We start from the raw sequence: 18,283 nt of genomic DNA on the forward strand, positions 1-18,283 counted from the left end.
GTAGCCTAGACTATCTAGGTGTAACCAATAATGCCTGACCTTTAAAAACAGAACTGCCTCCGGCTGGAAGCAGGAGAAAGTCGAAGGGGAAGTCAGGAAGTTCCAATTTGAACCATGATTGCTACTTTAAGATGCAGGGTTCTAGATTCAGTGACTCAAAACAGGCCTTTAAGAACTAAACTGCCATTGGCTAGTAAGAGAAAGCGGGCTTAGTTCTAAAACCTCAAAGATTCAGGGAATCAAATCTGGAAGTGAAATCTAAGGAAGACAATAGTTATAGGGAAGAGAAAGAGTCCTTTGTAAAGAAATCAGTGAAGAGAAAAAGAAAACAAGGAGATCATTTAGTGATCAATGGAAACAAAGGAGTACCTCAAAGTTAATATTCTCTCCCCAAAATATGCCATCCATTAAAGAAACTGCAGTTACTCACACCAACAGAAAAAAAAAAAAAAAAATATATATATATATATATTGATTTAAGAAATCTGAGAAGTTGCCCAAATTCTTTAAGGCTACTTACAGAGAAATAACTATTACTGAGGTTTCAGGAACTTATTAGTAATTTCAAAATAAAATAATGTACAGTATCATAAAATGCAACTAGAAAATGATAAAATATTACAGGTAATAAAAAAATTCTCTCAAATCATAAATAGAGGAAAACTAACTGAAAATCAACATAATATTCTTAAGCACAGGGTAATATTCAGATTACAGAACAGTAATCTTACTCAGCATGTAAATGCATTTTATACAAGAAAATAATTATGAAAGGGATTACTAAACCAAGCAAACAGAAAAACACCAGAAAGATTCATGTCACTCAGTTCAGTTCACTTCAGTTCAGTCGCTCAGTTGTGTCTGACTCTACGACCCCATGAATCACAGCACGCTGGGCCTCCCTGTCCATCACCAACTCCCGGAGTTCACTCAGATTCATGTTCATCGAGTCAGTGATGCCATCCAGCCATCTCATCCTCTGTCATCCCCTTCTCCTCCTGCCCCCAATCCCTCCCATCATCAGAGTATTTTCCAATGAGTCAACTCTTCACATGAGGTGGCCAAAGTACTGGAGTTTCAGCTTTAGCATCATCCCTTCTAAAGAAATCCCAGGGCTGATCTCCTTCAGAAAGGACTGGTTGGATCTCTTTGCAGTCCAAGGGACTCTCAAGAGTCTTCTCCAACACCACAGTTCAAAAGCATCAATTCTTCTGTGCTCAGCCTTCTTCACAGTCCAACTCTCAAATCCATACATGACTACAGGAAAAACCATAGCCTTGACTAGACAGACCTCAGTCAGCAAAGTAATGTTTCTGCTTTTGAATATGCTATCTAGGTTGGTCATAACTTTTCTTCCAAGGAGTAACTGTCTTTTAATTTCATGGCTGCAATTACCATCTGCAGTGATTTTGGAGCCCAAAAAAATAAAGTCTGACACTGTTTCCACTGATTCCCCATCTATTTCCCATGAAGTGGTGGACCAGATGCCATGATGTTAGTTTTCTGAATGTTGAGCTTTAAGCCATCTTTGTCACTCTGCTCTTTCACTTTCATGTAGAGGCTTTTTAGCTCCTCTTCACTTTCTGCCATAAGGGTGGTGTCATCTGCATATCTGAGGTTATTGATATTTCTCCCAGCAATCTTGATTCCAGCTTGTGTTTCTTTCAGTCCAGCGTTTCTCATGATATACTCTGCATATAAGTTAAACAAGCAGGGTGACAATATACAGCCTTGACGTACTCCTTTTCCTATTTGGAACCAGTCTGTTGTTCCATGTCCAGTTCTAACTGTTGCTTCCTAACCTGCATATAGGTTTCTCAAGAGGCAGCTTAGGTGGTCTGGTATTCCCATCTCTCTCAGAATTTTCCACAGTTGGTTGTGATCCACACAGTCAATGGCTTTGGCATAGTCAATAAAGCAGAAATAGATGTTTTTCTGGAATTCTCTTGCTTTTTCCATGATCCAGCAGATGTTGGCAATTTGATCTCTGGTTCCTCTGCCTTTTCTAAAACCAGCTTGAACATCTGGAAGTTCAGGGTTCACGTATTGCTGAAGCCTGGCTTGGAGAATTTTGAGAATTACTTTACTAGTGTGAAATGAGTGCAATTGTGCAGTAGTTTGGGCATTCTTTGGTGCTGCCTTTCTTTGGGATTGGAATGAAAACTGGCCTTTTCCAGTCCTGTAGCCACTGCTGAGTTTTCCAAATTTGCTGGTATATTGAGTGCAGCACTTTCACAGCATCATCTTTCAGGATTTGAAATAGCTCTACTGGAATTCCATCACCTCCACCAGCTTTGTTCACATTAAATTTCAATATGTGCAAGAGAGATTAGATTCAACTCAAATAGCAATAACTATTGTGAGAGGTAAGGCAGGGGGTGGGAAAGAGAGAAGAGAGAGAAAGGAGTAGAGAAAATGTAAAGGTAAAGAGAATAATTATTATAGAAGATAAATAAATATCCAAAATACAGGATAATAGGTAACTGAGAAGCACACTCTGGTAAATTCCTTGGATTTCTTGTTCCCTCCTACAGTCCAGACTTTCTGGCTGGAGTAACCCAGAAACCCCACAATGTGTTGTTTTTCTTTTTCACTCATAGATGCATAAACATCATCCCCTTCCCCCATTGTCTGCTGTCTCTAGCTGAAGGACCATTAAAAGAGCAACCAGCAAGACAGGAAACTTTTAGAAAACAACCACACTACGCCATCCAGACACCACAGAAAAAACAAATCCTCACGCCTACCAAATCCACCAAGGGAAGGTAGGCCTCTGTCTTCCAAGTCAGGGTTCTCCTGTGAAACACAACCAACAGAATGCATATACACACTGAGAGAGATAATTATTTAGTTTAAGGAACTGACTCACATAACTACGGAGGCTTGGTGAATACAAAATCTGATGGAGACTCTGGGAAGAACTGTAGCCCACAGGAGAGCTGCTGGTAGAATCCTGGCTTGCTTGAGTGGGCTCTAGTAAGGCCTCACCTGATTAGGCACTAGTAAGGCCTCACCTGATTAGGCTCATATGCCTTTCCTGGTCCTCATTAAAGAATCAACAACAAAACATTGGGCATATTCTATCCGAGCAAACAAAACTTCTCAGAAAAGAACAGTAAACATATATAAATAGTAGATAACAATGAATATAAAGGAAAATTAGTGGAAAGTTGACAATAATCAGTAAAAAGCAATCAGTGTAATAAAATAATTTATGATTTATATTATTGAGATATTTTTAATTATGTCTATTCAACACAGTTTAACGTCTCAGCAAGGGCTATAAGACGTGAAGTAAAAGTTTAATATTCAATTTCAATCAATATTTCTCATTTGTCATTTGACTGTATGTTAACTCAGAGGCTTCCCTGGTGGCTCAGGAGACCAAGGTTTGATCCCTGGGTCAGGAAGATCTCCTGAAAAAGGAAATGACAGCCACTCCAGTACTCTTGCCTGGAAAATTCCATGGACACAAGAGCCTGGTAGGCTACAGTCCATGGGGTTGCAAAGGGTCAGACATGACTGAGAGACTTCACTTATTCACTTCACTTCTAACTCACTTATGGAGCAGGAAGATAAAACTGGAAAGTTCAAAAGATAAGGAGAAGAAAGATATTATAAATCAAAAGTGCACTCTTTACTTTGTAACCAATAATAAAAAGGTAATATATTCAGCAAGAGATTGCATACCACACAGTCATAGCTTGAAAAGTCATTATTTAGGTAGTGTTCAGCCTTTCATTAAAAAAAAAAAAAAAGACTGCAAATAATAGATCTTTCAATACTGTTAACATTCAAATTATCTCTAAATGTCAGCTCTTTCCTTAAACATTTTAAGGAATAAACTCAAAAGCAAACGATATGTGGCTTTGCTATAAGAAAAGCGAGGGTCATAACCTGTGAGAAATGGGAGAAGGATGAGGACAGGAATCAACCAACCAGTCTGAATGAACTTTGAGTTTAATTTGGAAAGGTTGTTTTATCAGGTTTTTTTTTTTTTTTTTTATAAAAAGAATGCTGCTTAAAAATCACTCAACATTCAGCAGTTATTACAGCAAACATTCACCCTCATATTCATAGTTATGTGGATCTGAATAAAGCTTGGGTAATGTCAGTTGTGCTTGCATGGGCAGCTCTCCTCAGGCAGTGGTTACATCCCACTTAGAGCCAGTCTGTGCTTGAAGACCAAGGCTGTCATGTATCTTTTATCTTCCCTGGTCAGTGGCTACCTAAGACATGTTCTTTCCTAGGGCAGTGATAGTGCAAGGGCCAGGTCAAACTACACAAGTCATTTATAGCTTCTGAAAACACCACAGCCACTTCTACTCCACTGGCCAAACAGAGTCACATGGCCAATGCCCAAATCAGAGCAATAAGAAATACACCATGCTACAATGAGAGGAGATGCTGAAGGCACTCAAAGCATAGGGGCTGTAGGAAACAGAGTTGTGCAATAAACTATAGACTGAAACAGAATTTCATGGGGGAAAATAGATAACGCACCTTTAATAGTTCTTTGTTACCTGCAGTGAAAAGTACCGGCAAAGTCCAGAAATTGGTTCATTTTGTTCTGTGATGAAAGTCCTAATGTTTGCATTGATTTTATTTTCAGCAGAAACCAATAACACCAGGTGAATATAGAGAATCTTTGAAGGAATTGTCCATCGTAATGACTAGGTGGGTGCAGCTAATGTTACAGAATTTCAGTTAAGCCTGGAGTATACAGTATGTGCCTTTGTGCTCAGTTGCTCAGTCACGGCTAACTCTTTACAACCCTGTGGACTGTAGCCTGCCGAGCTCCTCTGTCCATGAGATTTTCCAAGCAAGATACTGGAGAGGGTTGCCATTTTCTCCTCTGGGGGATCTTCCCTACCCAGGGATCTAACTGACATCTCTTGTGTCTCCTGCATTAGGAGATAGACTCTTTACCACTGTTCCACCTAAGAAGCCCAGAGTATACAGTAGGGGTTATTTCTATTGCATTCAGTTTTGCTCTGACTTTGATTTTTCATGTTTTGCTGCCAGCAGGAAATAAATATATAGGAAGTTGCCCAACCAAGAAAACAAAGTAAAATATCTTTGAGTAGGTGTTAATATTTCCCATTTAAATGAATATTTTACATGCACTAAACTGTCTATCCATACTAAATAATATAAAACATATGGGATAAAATATAAATAAACTCATGTCATTAATCTAAATTCTCAGTCCATTGTTATTCTCTGTCATACTTTATTTGTGTCAGTCACTCAAACATGGCTGACTCTTAGTGACCCCATGGACTGTAACCCGCCAGGCTCCTCTGTCCATGGAATTCTCCAGCAAGAATACTGGAGTGGATTGCCATTTCCTTCTCCAAACATACTATATTTAGTAACCTACTATACATCAGCAACTGTGGTTACACAGATGAAAATGACATATTTTCTGACTTGAACTAGTGATATTAGGATTAGATTTTCTAGACACTCTATGTTTATAGTGGTTGATATTTTGATAAATGGATAAAGCCATCACAATATTGTAAAGTAATTACCCTCCATTAAAATAAATAAATTTTAAAAAACAAAAAAAATTTCTTGTCTTAAAAGAATAAATATTGGATAATAATAGACAGTACACTTGACTAGGTTTTAGGAATTTGGATTTCAGCCTTAAATCTATCTCTAATTATACATGTTACCTAAGAAAGTGGACTACACGTATCCATTTTCTCTTCTAGAGAGTGGGAATCATGGTATTTGACACACACAATTAGAATTTCTATGAAGATCAAATAGAACTAAAAATAATATTAACCTAAAGAAAACTATGAACAGTTACTCCTTAGTGTCTATATCTTATTACTTATGAATCTTTGGTTACTTGACATGAAAATAATAAAACTTAAATTTGAATTTTGCTTTTCATTAAAAGAAAAAAATTTCCCATACATTATTGTGGAATAATGGCTCCACAAGTATTCCTATGTCTTAATCCATGGAACCTATAAGTATCTTTTCTTACATACTAAAAGATACTTTGCATATCTCATTTAGTTAAGCATATTGAGACGAGGAGATTATTTTGATTTATTTCGTCATGAAGTCACTCAGTCGTGTCCGACTCTTCCTGACCCCATGGACTGTAGCCCACCAGGCTCCTCCATCCATGAAATTTTCTAGGCAAGAGTACTGGAGTGGGTTGCCATAATTTAGATAGGCCCAATTAAATAACAGGATCCCTACCAGAAGGTAAAATGAACAAAAGTAAATGTGATGGACAGAGATTAAAGTGATGTAAACATTAGGCAATGAAATTGGTAGCCTGAAGAAATGACTTGAGAAAACAAATAAAAAGGAATGACCTAGAGCCTCAAGAAAGAATCAGCTCTATTGACACCTTGACTTTAGTCTAGTAAGACTGATTGTGGAATTCTGACTTCCAGAATGAAAGATAATAAATTTGTGTTCCCTTATGAAAATGTGTGGTTCCATATAGGAAAAGGAGTATGTCAAGGCTGTATATTGTCATTCTGTTTATTTAACTTATATGCAGAGTACATTATGAGAAACGCTGGGCTGGAAGAACCACAAGCTGGAATTCAGATTGCCGGGAGAAATATCAATAACCTCAGATATGCAGATGACACCAGCCTTATGGCAGAAAGTGAAGAAGAACTAAAGAGCCTCTTGATGAAAGTAAAAGAGTGAAAAAGTTTACTTAAAGCTTAACATTCAGAAAACGAAGATCATGGCATCTGGTCCCATCACTTCATGGGAAATAGATGGGGAAACAGTGGAAACAGTGGCTGACTTTATTTTTCTGGGCTGCAAAATTACTGCAGATGGTGACTGCAGCCATGAAATTAAAAGACACTTACTCCTTTGAAGGAAACTTATGACCAACCTAGACAGCATATTAAAAAGTAGAGACATTACTTTGCCAACCAAGGTCCATCTAGTCAAGGCTATGGTTTTTCCAGTGGTCATGTATGTGAAGTCTAACTTCACAGAGTTAGACTGTGAAGAAAGCTGAGCATCAAAGAACTGATGCTTTTGAACTGTGGTGTTGGAGAAACCTTTTGAGAGTGTCTTGGACTGCAAGGAGATCCAACCAGACCATCCTAAGGGAGATCAGTCCTGGGTGTTCATTTGAAGGACTGATGTTGAAGCTGAAACTCCAATACTTTGGCCACCTGATGCGAAGAGCTGACTCACTGGAAAAGACCCTGATCCTGGAAAAGACTGAGGGCAGGAGGAGAAGGAAACGACAGAGGATGAGATGGTTGGATGGCATCACCGACTGGATGGACATGGGTTTGGGTGAACTCCGGAGTTGGTGTGGACAGGGAGACCCGGCGTGCTGAAGTTCATGGGGCCTCAAAGAGTCAGACACGACTGAGTGACTGAACCAAACTGAACTGAATGAAAGCACAGGCAATGAACTGAAGAACAAATAAGATAGAACTCTACACACCTGTAAAAATAGCTTAGGAAACATAAAAACAAAGGTAGATGGTGTTTATAAAATGCTTAAAACAATTAAAGCTCTTTTCCATATCAGTTCAAACCATGAAAAGTTAAACAAAACAAAATAGCTGCTCTTTTCTACAGTTTGATGGTTTTAACAACCCAGATCTAAATCATTACTCTTTCTTTAAGCTGTCACCTTAATTTCTTCTAAAATATTTTTATGACTCAGATAGAATACAGGATGTCTAACAGTCCTCTACATAGATCCCTATTGCTTCGCTCAGCCTGCTTCTTTTCTGGATATGGTCGCTGCTCCTGCTGCTGTTGCTAAGTTGCTTCAGTTGTGTCTGACTCTGTGCGACCCCATAAACCACCTCCTACCAGGCTCCTCTGTCCCTGGGATTCTCCAGGCAAGAACATTGGAGTGGGTTGCCATTTCCTTCTCCAATGCATGAAAGTGAAAAGTGAAAGTGAAGTCATTCAGTTGTGTCTGACTCTTAGAGACCCCATGGACTGCAGCCTACCAGGCTCCTCCATCCATGGGATTTTCCAGGCTAGAGTATTGGAGTGGGGTGCCATTGCCTTCTCTGGGATAATGTTACTGAGTCTTAATCTCAATGATGATACTGCTCTGTGAGGAACATCCTTTCTATTATGTTTAAAACTGATTTTGTAGGATAGATTGCACTGATAGCCATCCTTGACTCTTCTCCTATTTCAGTGGCAAAAAAATTCTATCCCTTACAAACCAGGCTAGTACAATAGAACAAATGATAAAAATGAGACAAATCATGTATCATGGAGAGAGAACAGTAGGGGTAACCTTTGCCCATTCTCTGCTCTCCCATTGGACTTGAAAAAATATTTGAAAGAGTGATCTTTCACTTGTTTCATAAGTTCAGTTAAGCTCATCTGTTAAATTGTGAAAAAGAAGTGGATTTGTGTTTTATCAAAAAATGGAGGCCTCTTTGTTATGGTTCAGTTCAGTTCAGTTGCTCAGTCATGTCCAACTCTTTGCGATCCCATGGACTGCAACATGCCAGGCTTCCCTGTCCATTACCAAGTCCTGGAGTTTACTCAAACTCATGTATATTGAGTCATTGATGCCATCCAACCATCTCATCCTTTTCTCCTCCAATCTTCAATCTTTCCCAGCATCAGAGTCTTTTCAAATGAGTCAGTTCTTCACATCAGGTGGCGAAAGTATTGGAGTTTCAGCTTCAGCATCAGTTCTTCGAATGGATATTCAGGAATAATTTCCTTTAGGATTGACTGGGTTGATTTCCTTGCAGTCAAGGAAGTCTTCTCCAACACCACAGATCAAAAGCATCAATACTTCAGTGCTCAGCTTTCTTTATAGTCCAACTTTTACATCTATACCTGACTACTGGAAAAACTAGCTTTGACTAGATGGACCTTTGTCAGCAAAGTAATATCTCTACTTTTTAGTATGCTGTCTAGGTCAGTCATAGCTTTTCTTCCAAGGAGCAAGTGCCTTTTAATTCCATGGCTGAAGTCACCATCTTCAGTGATTTTGAAGCCCCCCCAAATAGTCTGTCACTGTTTTAATTGTTTCCCCATCTATTTGCAAGGAAGTGATGGGGCCAGATGCCATGATCTTTGTTTTCTGAATGTTGCGCTTTAAGCCAACTTTTTCACTCTCCTCTTTCACTTTCATCAAGAGGCTTCTTAGTTCCTCTTCACTTTCTGCCATAAGGGTGGTGTCATCTGCATATCTGAGGTTATTGATATTTCTCCTGGCAATCTTGATTCCAGATTGTGTTTCATCCATCCCAGCAGTAGAAACAACAAATGAAATGTTGTTACAGTAGAAACAACAAATTAATAATTAAATAATAAATAAAACTAGGGAATGCAGTTGTAGACATATTGTTTAAGAAGCTGTCCTTTATGGTATTTCAGTGTATCTTCATTTATAAGGGGGAGCTTCAGTTAGAAAATTAGATGTGTTATTTTACTAAAATTTTCAACTTAGAACTGGCATAAGGGGCCTGGGGATTCAGTTCCCTGAGGATAAAATTTAGGGACATTGTCATTTCATGTTATTGTGGGTTTAGCTGAAATCCTATGAAGTCCTAGCATTGCTGGGTCAAGAATCCAACTGCTTGGATTTGAATCCTGAATCATAGCTTCTACTCTTTATTTTCTTTATCAAGAATCTTAAATTTTATGTATCATTCTCTCATCTGTAGAATGCAGATAATGATGATATTTAGTTCATGTATTCATTTTTATTTTTGAGTCTAGGGGATCTTTCTGGCCCACGGATTAAACTTGGGTCTCCTGCATTATAGGAAGATTCTTTACCACATGAGCCATCAGGGAAGCCCCACTGTTGGATCAACTAATACAAATTAAAAATCTTAGCACAGTCTTTGTTGCCCAGTACTCAGTAGATGTTGAAAATGTTTGTTTTTGCCTTCAGAACACAACAGATAATTGAGCAGGACATGGTTATGGCATGATCAACTAAAACTACCTTGGTTGAAGACATCATCTATTTCCTGGTGGCTCAAATGGTAAAGAGTCCACCTTCATTGCAGGATACCTGGGTTCGATCCCGGAGTCCAGAAGACCGCCTGGAGAAAAATAATGGCAACCCACTCCTACCTTCTCACCTGGAAAATTCCAGGAACAGAGGAGCCTTGTAGGCTATAATCCATGGGGTCTCATAGAGTTGGACATGGCTGAGCAACTAATATACATATATTAACAGTCACTGAAAATGAAAACCTGTGTGAGACAAAAGCATTCCATTTAACATGGCTGGCTATAATGTCTATCTTGTGGCAAAGCATTCCGTATTTAAATGTCATTCTTTACAAGGTCAATATCCATTAGAGTCAAGCTTCCAATAAGTGCTAGTTAGTGATCTTGATGATGAAAAATACACTTTTAAATCTGTTAACTTAAGAGACTATTTATTATTATGCCATATAATTGTCTAGGACTATTATTCCAAACATAATGGATGGGACGGGTCATAAGATTATTTTACATTCTTAGGTTCATCCTAACTCAAATAATTGTTTTTAAAAACCACACCTTTAACTACCTACAATATATAACCATCATTCTCCCCTCCTGTGACAGATTAAAGCAGCTTGCAAGTTATAAAGCTGATTTAGTTCTGGGTAGTAAATGCCTTTCCTCAAAATTTAAACACCTTGTTCTTTTTTTATATATCAAGAATACTCGGTGATAAATATCATTTGGTTGCTGGAGTCTTTGCAGGTTTGATTTTTTTTTTTTTTGTAAATTCCATACATTTTCAATTTTTTTCTATTATTCATAAGAGAATTCAGAATTGCTGCTCTTTATATAGTTACAGGATGATTATTTGTTTTCCCTCTTGGGACATATATATGAATAACAGAGGCCATTCTTGGGAAAAGTTGGATCCTGAAGAGGGTGCTAAAGTTATGTGGTATTTACAACAAAGAAAACATAATAAAATAAAGTTTTTAAAAATGCCCTGAGCTAAATTCAATAATGCACCCAAGTTTTAAACTTTTATCCAATAATGTTGCTATTGGATTTTTGCTGTTCTCCATGTTCTTTCCTTTTTATAAATGAAATTAAATCTACCAATATTTACATTTATTTATTTGGTTTGGGGGCTGGTGGTGACTTTTGGTTTTACCAGGTATTTGATTTCAACTATACATGACTGCAGTTTTACTCTTACGATTAGGGAGCACTATATCCTGCATTAAAACATTGTAAAGAAAACATATCTCATCTTTTCAGTATAACAACAAATTTCAAGTAATTTGAAGAGCATGCATAACATCTTAATGTACTTCATTTAAAACAATAACTTATAGTTGGAAGGCACTTTTACATATCACATACTTTTGCCCAAATTTTGTACAATGGGAAATTGTGGTTCAAAATGATAAAATCACTTGCTATCAGTCTGGGCATAAATGTCAAATCAAAGACTTGAATTCAAATATTCTCATTCCAAATATTAAGATATCTCTAAAAAAACTAACACACATGTAAAACCAAAATAACTCTATTATGATTTGTAATATAATTAAAATAGAAAACTATATATCCTATTTCGTAATAGACTATCTTAAAACTGTCCTAAACCTTAATACTAGAAGCTGTAGTTAGTGTCTGAGTCATTAAGAATTAACCATGGCCACTGAAATGTCTAATTGTAAAGGAAGCAAGTTCAGTGCATCCATTCTTTCTTCATTCAGAATCTTTGAAATAATTTAAAATACATCTCCATATAGTCACTGAGCCTGGAGGAGGGCACAGGGCAACTCACTTCAGTATTATTGCATAAAGAATCCCATGGACAGAGGAGCCTGGAGAGCTACAGTCCATAGAGTTGCAAAGAGTCTGACAAGACAGAAGCGACTAAGCACAATCACTGAGCAAGCAAGTCTTTATGTGCAATAGAAAGTAAAGATTAGATAATAATTTGTTTAACTAGAAAAACATTAGTCTAATTATATATGATATATATTTTTGTCCATACAATTTTGTCTCAGATATGAACTGGGGTGTGTTTATTTTTATTTTTTGCCCTTTTCCCGCTAAGTTCAGCAATTTCATTCAGTTCAAAGTATTTGGCAACTGCTACAGTTCTATATTTTATGATTTTCCTCTATACGAATAACTGTGCTAAGTTGATAGTTTAATGGGAAAGACATGTAGTGAGACTTTTTCAATATCTAAGTTAAAGAGGTTCCCAAGAAGCCATAGGATCACAGAGGAAAAGCATTAAATGTAGCTATCAGCTGTAAAAATCATGCCCAAACTTGTATTTCTTGATGTAATTCTTTTAAAAATTTGCTCATTTTACATTAAAAAAATGTTGCGAAACACAAGTCTCTTTATCTTCAATAATAATATACTCTGATGGAAGAAGTTCCGTAGGTCTCATGTCTGACAGAAGTTCCCCTGTTTTTGTTCATTTTCCTCCTGCAGCCTGTATCCGGACTAGCCCCAGGGAAGTGGACTACCCTAGACGTTATGTAGGTGGCAAGACCTTTGAAGCTATTAAAACTCTAACTTAATACTCACATTGAGTTGGATGAACTCATATTCCCCTTATCATACTTCCTTGAATATTTAATTACTAGTCTGTATCTTCAATATCCTGTCAATTCCTCCAAGCAAAGATTTTCTTATGTAGTTTTTTTCCAGTCAATGAATCTGGCATTGTTACAAGCACATAGTTCAATATGCTCAATAGATATACATTTAGTTAGTTAAGGCAGGATTTAAATCTACCTCTTGAAAATAAAAATCTTTTTTTTTTTTTTAATGTTAGGATACCAATACTGTTGTGTCCTAAATCTTGTGTATCCTGAAAAGAGGAAGAGAAAAGAAGTTTTACTATGTAACAGTAAGAAGCTGCTTAAAATAGATCCAAATCATTTAAAAAGGCCTCTTTACTTATTTCAGAATTTGACTTTGGAGAACATTGCATTCACTTTGGTTTTTCAAGGCAGTGTCTTCAGTAAAAGAAGTCTAAGTCTCTGAGTGGTTACTGTAGCTTGTCAATAAATCAGAATCTTTGGGAGCAGATCTGCTGACAAGTTACAGTAACTACTGAGAGACATAGGTGCTTTAAAACAAAGATACATATAACAGAATTAAAATATAGGGATGTTAGAAAAATGATGGGTGAAAAGAGTAAACAATTAATTAAAGGGCAGGGAAAAAGGGGAAACAAAAATAAATAGAAAAATAAAATTAACAAAAAAATACAAATATGTGAAACTTGTAAAATCAACAGTTATACTTATAGTTTTTCAAGTTGGATGGAAAAAATCCAGATATGTTGTTTATGAGTAATACCTGTACACAAAATGTATAACATGAAGGTACAGGAAAAAGCTCTACTAAAGAAACGTGAAAATAAAGAAACAAAAGCAAAAGACATAAATGACAATATAGACTCTATATAAAAATAATTATTGGGAATAGAGCTCTTACATGTTGGCAAAACAAATAAGATAAATAGCGTGAAAAAATCTTGTACCTATACTTATTTCACAGTACATTCTCTACATATGTAAAACAAAATTTGAAACACTACAAAAAGAATTAGATATTCAAATTGTCAAAGTGAAAAATTTGTTTCAGAAAATACTGAATGAAGTGTACAGTTTAGGGATACAGGTAATTTGAGAAACACATGACCAGGTGATATACATAGATTTCTGTATTCAATAATTAGACAATACTCATATTTCTTTTTCTCAAATGCACACACAATAGTTACAAAATGGAAGTCATAAATAACAAAGATTGACTAACATAGGCCTGGTAATGTGTCAAGTTAAAAATTAGGTATCAGTAACTAAAATGTACAACAAAATATCCATATTTTATAAAATGTTGCATCTATACACTTCTAAATACTTCATGGGTCAAATAAACCATATTAAAATAAATATTTATGAGAGAAAAAATAAGAAAAGCTCAACATGTTTAAAGTTGGGTGTAACCAATGCAGATATTGTTGTTTGGTTGCTGTCGTGTCTGATTCTTTTGCAACCCCATGGACTGTAGCCTAGGCTCTTTTGTCCATGGGATTTTCCAGGCAAGAATACTGGAATGGATTGCCATTTCCTTCTCCAGGGAGATCTTCCTGACCCAGGGATTGAACCTGCATCTTTTACGTTGACAGGTGAGTTCTTTACCACTGAGCCACCGGGGAAGCACAACCAATGCAGTATTTAGACATAAATGCATGGCCTTGAAAAAAAAAAAAAAAAGTGGCATACTAACAAAATGCTACAAGGTAAAAATGAAAGATTAAATTCACTCATTATGTTCCTTCCTGAAAACTCACTATGATGATAATAAAATATTAATTGTGTATATAACACCTACAAAAAGGACAGGAGACACGTTTTGGAGGGTAAAAAGAAAATATATTAATTTTTAGTGATTCACAAAGTACAAATCTGATTTACAAAATACAGATTTGTAATGCAAGACTGCTCCCCTTTATGCCACCTCAGTGTATGCGTGCACACACACACACCCCTATGCACGCAAGACCACGTGAATTTTCTTTAAAATTGAAACCCATGATGGCAATTTAGGAAAGATTCAAGACTAAAATTAAGATGATTATCTCTAGATGGTGAATTCCCCCACCAAGCTTGCCCAGACAGGAACCCAGACCCACAACCCAGCACCTAGCAGAACCACAGTACTTTATGCCAGATGAAATATGGACTGAGAAACTCTAAAAATTTCTGGTGGCTGGCTGAGGCAGAATTGGTGGGTGTGAAGGGAAGAGAGAAAAGACATGAGAATGAAAGAGTTGCTATGAACATTTGCATAAAAGTCAGTTCGTGTGGTTATAGTTTTCATTTCCTTAGGTAAATACGTAGGAGTAAAATTCTGGAGGAATGCAAATCAAAACCAAAATAAGGTATCACCTCACATCAGTCAAAAGAGTTATCGTCAAAATTCTACAAATAATAAATGCTGGAGAGGATGTGGAAAAAGGGAATCCTACTATACTGTCGATGGGAATGTAAATTAGTACAGCCACTATGGAGAACAGTATGGTGGTGATGTGATTTAGTCACTAAGTTATGTTGGAATGTTGCTATTCCATGTAGAATAGTCCACCAGGATCCTCTTTCCATGGAATTTTCCAGGCAAAAATACCCGAGTGTTTTGCCATTTCCATCTCCAGGGGATTTTCCCAACCCAGGGATCAAACCAATATCTCCTTCATTGCAGGTAGTTTCCTGCATTGCAGGAGGATTCTCTACCATTGATGCATCAGGGAATGGAGGTTCTTTACAAACCTATAAATAGAGGTATCTTATGATCCAGTAGTACTACTGCTTGGGCATATATTCAGAAAAGATGGAAACTCTAAATCAAAGATGTGAAAGTGAAAGTAACTCAATCTTATGTGACTCTGCCATCCCATGGGTTGTACAGTCCATGGAATTCTCTAGGCCAGAATACTAGAGTGAGTATTTCTTTCTCACTTCAGGGGATCTTCCCAACCCAGGGATCGAACCCAGGTCTCCTGCACTGCAAGTGGATTCTTTATCAGCTGAGCCACAAGGGAATCCCAAGAATACTGCAGAGGGCAGCTTATCCCTTCCCCAGATAATCTTCCCAACCCAGGAACTGAACCGGGGTCTCCTGCTTTGGAGGCAGATTCTTTACCAACTGAGCTGTGAGGGATAACTACACCCCAATTTTCACAGTAGCTTTACTTACAGTAGACAAGACATAGAAGCCACCTAAGTGTCCACTGACAGATAAATGGATAAAGAAGATGTGATATGGAATGGAATATTACTCAGCCATAAAAAGAATGAAATATTGCCATTTGCAGCGGAATGAATGGACAAAGAAATTGTCACACTAAGTGAAGTAAATCAGACAAAAACAAATATAATATCACTTATATGTGGAATCTAAACAATAATACAAATAAACTTATTTTCAAAATGGAAATATAATCACAGACATAGGAAACAAACTTATGGCTACAAAAGAGGAAGTGAGATGTAAATTAGGAGTTTGGTATTAGCAGGTGGAAACTATGATTTACAGAATAGATAACCAAGTTCCTAGGGCTTCCCAGGTGGCACCAGTGGTAAAGAACCCACCTCTCAATGCAGGAGACATAAGAGACCAGGGTTTGATTCCCTGGAGGAGGGAATGGCAACCCACTCCAATATTCTTGCCTGGAGAATCCCATGGATAGAGGAGCCTGGTGGGCTACAGTCAATAGGGTCACACAGAGTCAGACACAACTGAAGCAACTCAGCAGGCATGCACGGTCTTACTGTATAGCAGAAGGAACCATATTCAACATACAGGTTGTGATAATCTATAAAGGAAAATAATCTGAAAAATTATATGTATCACTAATCATTTCTCTGTATACCTGAAACACAATATTGTAAATCAACCATACTTCAATAAATAAATAAGCCATGTTTTTATGTTTTCTGATCTAGTTACAGTGTGGTTCAAGCCGTCTATCTGCTTATTGATCTTTTGTCTAGATGCTCTGCTCATTATTGACAGTGGAATATTGAAGTCTCCAACTCATTATAGAACTTTTCTCTATTTCTCCCATTAATTACATAAATACTTGCTTTGTATATTTTGAATTTCTGCTGTTTGATGCGTATATGTTGATAACTGTTATCTCTTCTTGATGAATGGACTCATCAATATATAGTGTTTTGTTCCTCATTTACAGTGTATTTTGTCTGATATTAGTATAGCCACCCCAACTCTCTTTAGATTATGAATTTCCATGGGCTATTTTTCCACCTTTTCACCCCAACTTTATTAGTCCAAAATGAATCTTTTATAGGCAGTATGTTGTTGGATCATGTCTTTATTTTTCTGTCAATCTCTGTTTTTTAATTGGCAAAACTAATTTATCTATTTTAAAGTATTGGGTGGGCCAAAAAGCTTGGGTTTTTCTGAAACTTAAACAAACTTTTTGGCCAGCTCAATAATTACTGATAAGAAAGTACTTATGCCATTTTGCTATTTGTTTTCTATATGTTTTATACCTTCTTGTCTCACATTTTCTCCACCACTGCTTTCATCTTGATTTTTTAGTAGCATTTTGCTTTGATTTCCTTCTCTCTTTTTTTCTTTATGTGTGTGTACATTTCTTGGATATTTTCTTAGGTGTTACAATGACGTGTGTTAACAAATCAAGCTAGCCTCATGGTAGTGTAGTGTGTTGCGCACTGGCTGGGTATGTTTTACCATTCTGTGAGTGAGTGAGTGAAGTTGCTCAGTCGTGTCCGACTCTTTGCGATCCCATGGACTGTAGCCTACAAGGCTCCTCTGTCCATGGAATTTTCCAGGCAAGAGTACTGAAGTGGGTTGCCATTTCCTTCTCGAGGGGATCTTCCCAACCCAGGGATTGAACCTAAGTCTCCTGCATTGCGGGCAGACGCTTTACCATCTGAGCCACCAGGGAAGTCCCATTCTGTAGCTCCTGAAATAAGCATTGATTATTGAGACTATAGGCATGAGAGCCAGGGGCTAACCTACATGACTCCCCTATATTTATCCACTTTACAGATGAAAAAACTGGGGCTTAGAGGCTTTGATAGATTGAATGACTTGCCAGGGGGGTCACAGAGGGGTGGCTGAGTTGGTAGATGGGTACACCTGGGGGAAAGGCTGGAGAGGGGTGGGTAAGAGTCCCTGCACCTGATACTGAGCAAGCCTATACACATATTCTCTGCACAAGAGGTACGGGTCAATCTGATGACTGGAAGTGCTACAAGTGGAAAGTGTAGAGCCCTGACTCTGCCTCCCAGCACCAGCACCCAAGGCTGCTACACATTTTAGGTGCTGATTAACAGATGCCTTCTACTTACTGAGCTCCTCCCAGCAGGGCCAGAGTCTCTGGGCCTCGTTTAGTTCCTGGCCAGGGTGACCACAGTGTGCCTCCCTGGAGGAGCTGAGACTTGCCTTCCAACCTAAAATGGATCCCTGGTAAATAAGTGGGTCTTGCTTCCTTGGAATTTCTGGAAAGGAAGCAATATTTATAGTGAAGCATGTGTCGGGGGACAGGGCCAGGGAAGTGCACGCGGGAAATGTTGGAGACAGATTTAACTGGGGACCCAGGCATTGACTCCACTTCCAGGAATGGGGGATGGTTAGGACATGCTTCTGCAGCACTGATGTCAGAGGAAAGGACAGTGCAGCTGACACTGACAGCTATATCTCCTTAGGACAGCTTCCCAGAACAGCTCTTATTAACTAGGAAAAGCCTGTAGGTTCTTAATTTCCTAGCTAGACCATGCTTTCC

The sequence above is a fragment of the Capricornis sumatraensis genome, chromosome 1, assembly GCF_032405125.1.
Source record: "Capricornis sumatraensis isolate serow.1 chromosome 1, serow.2, whole genome shotgun sequence".
NCBI lineage: Eukaryota > Metazoa > Chordata > Mammalia > Artiodactyla > Bovidae > Capricornis > Capricornis sumatraensis.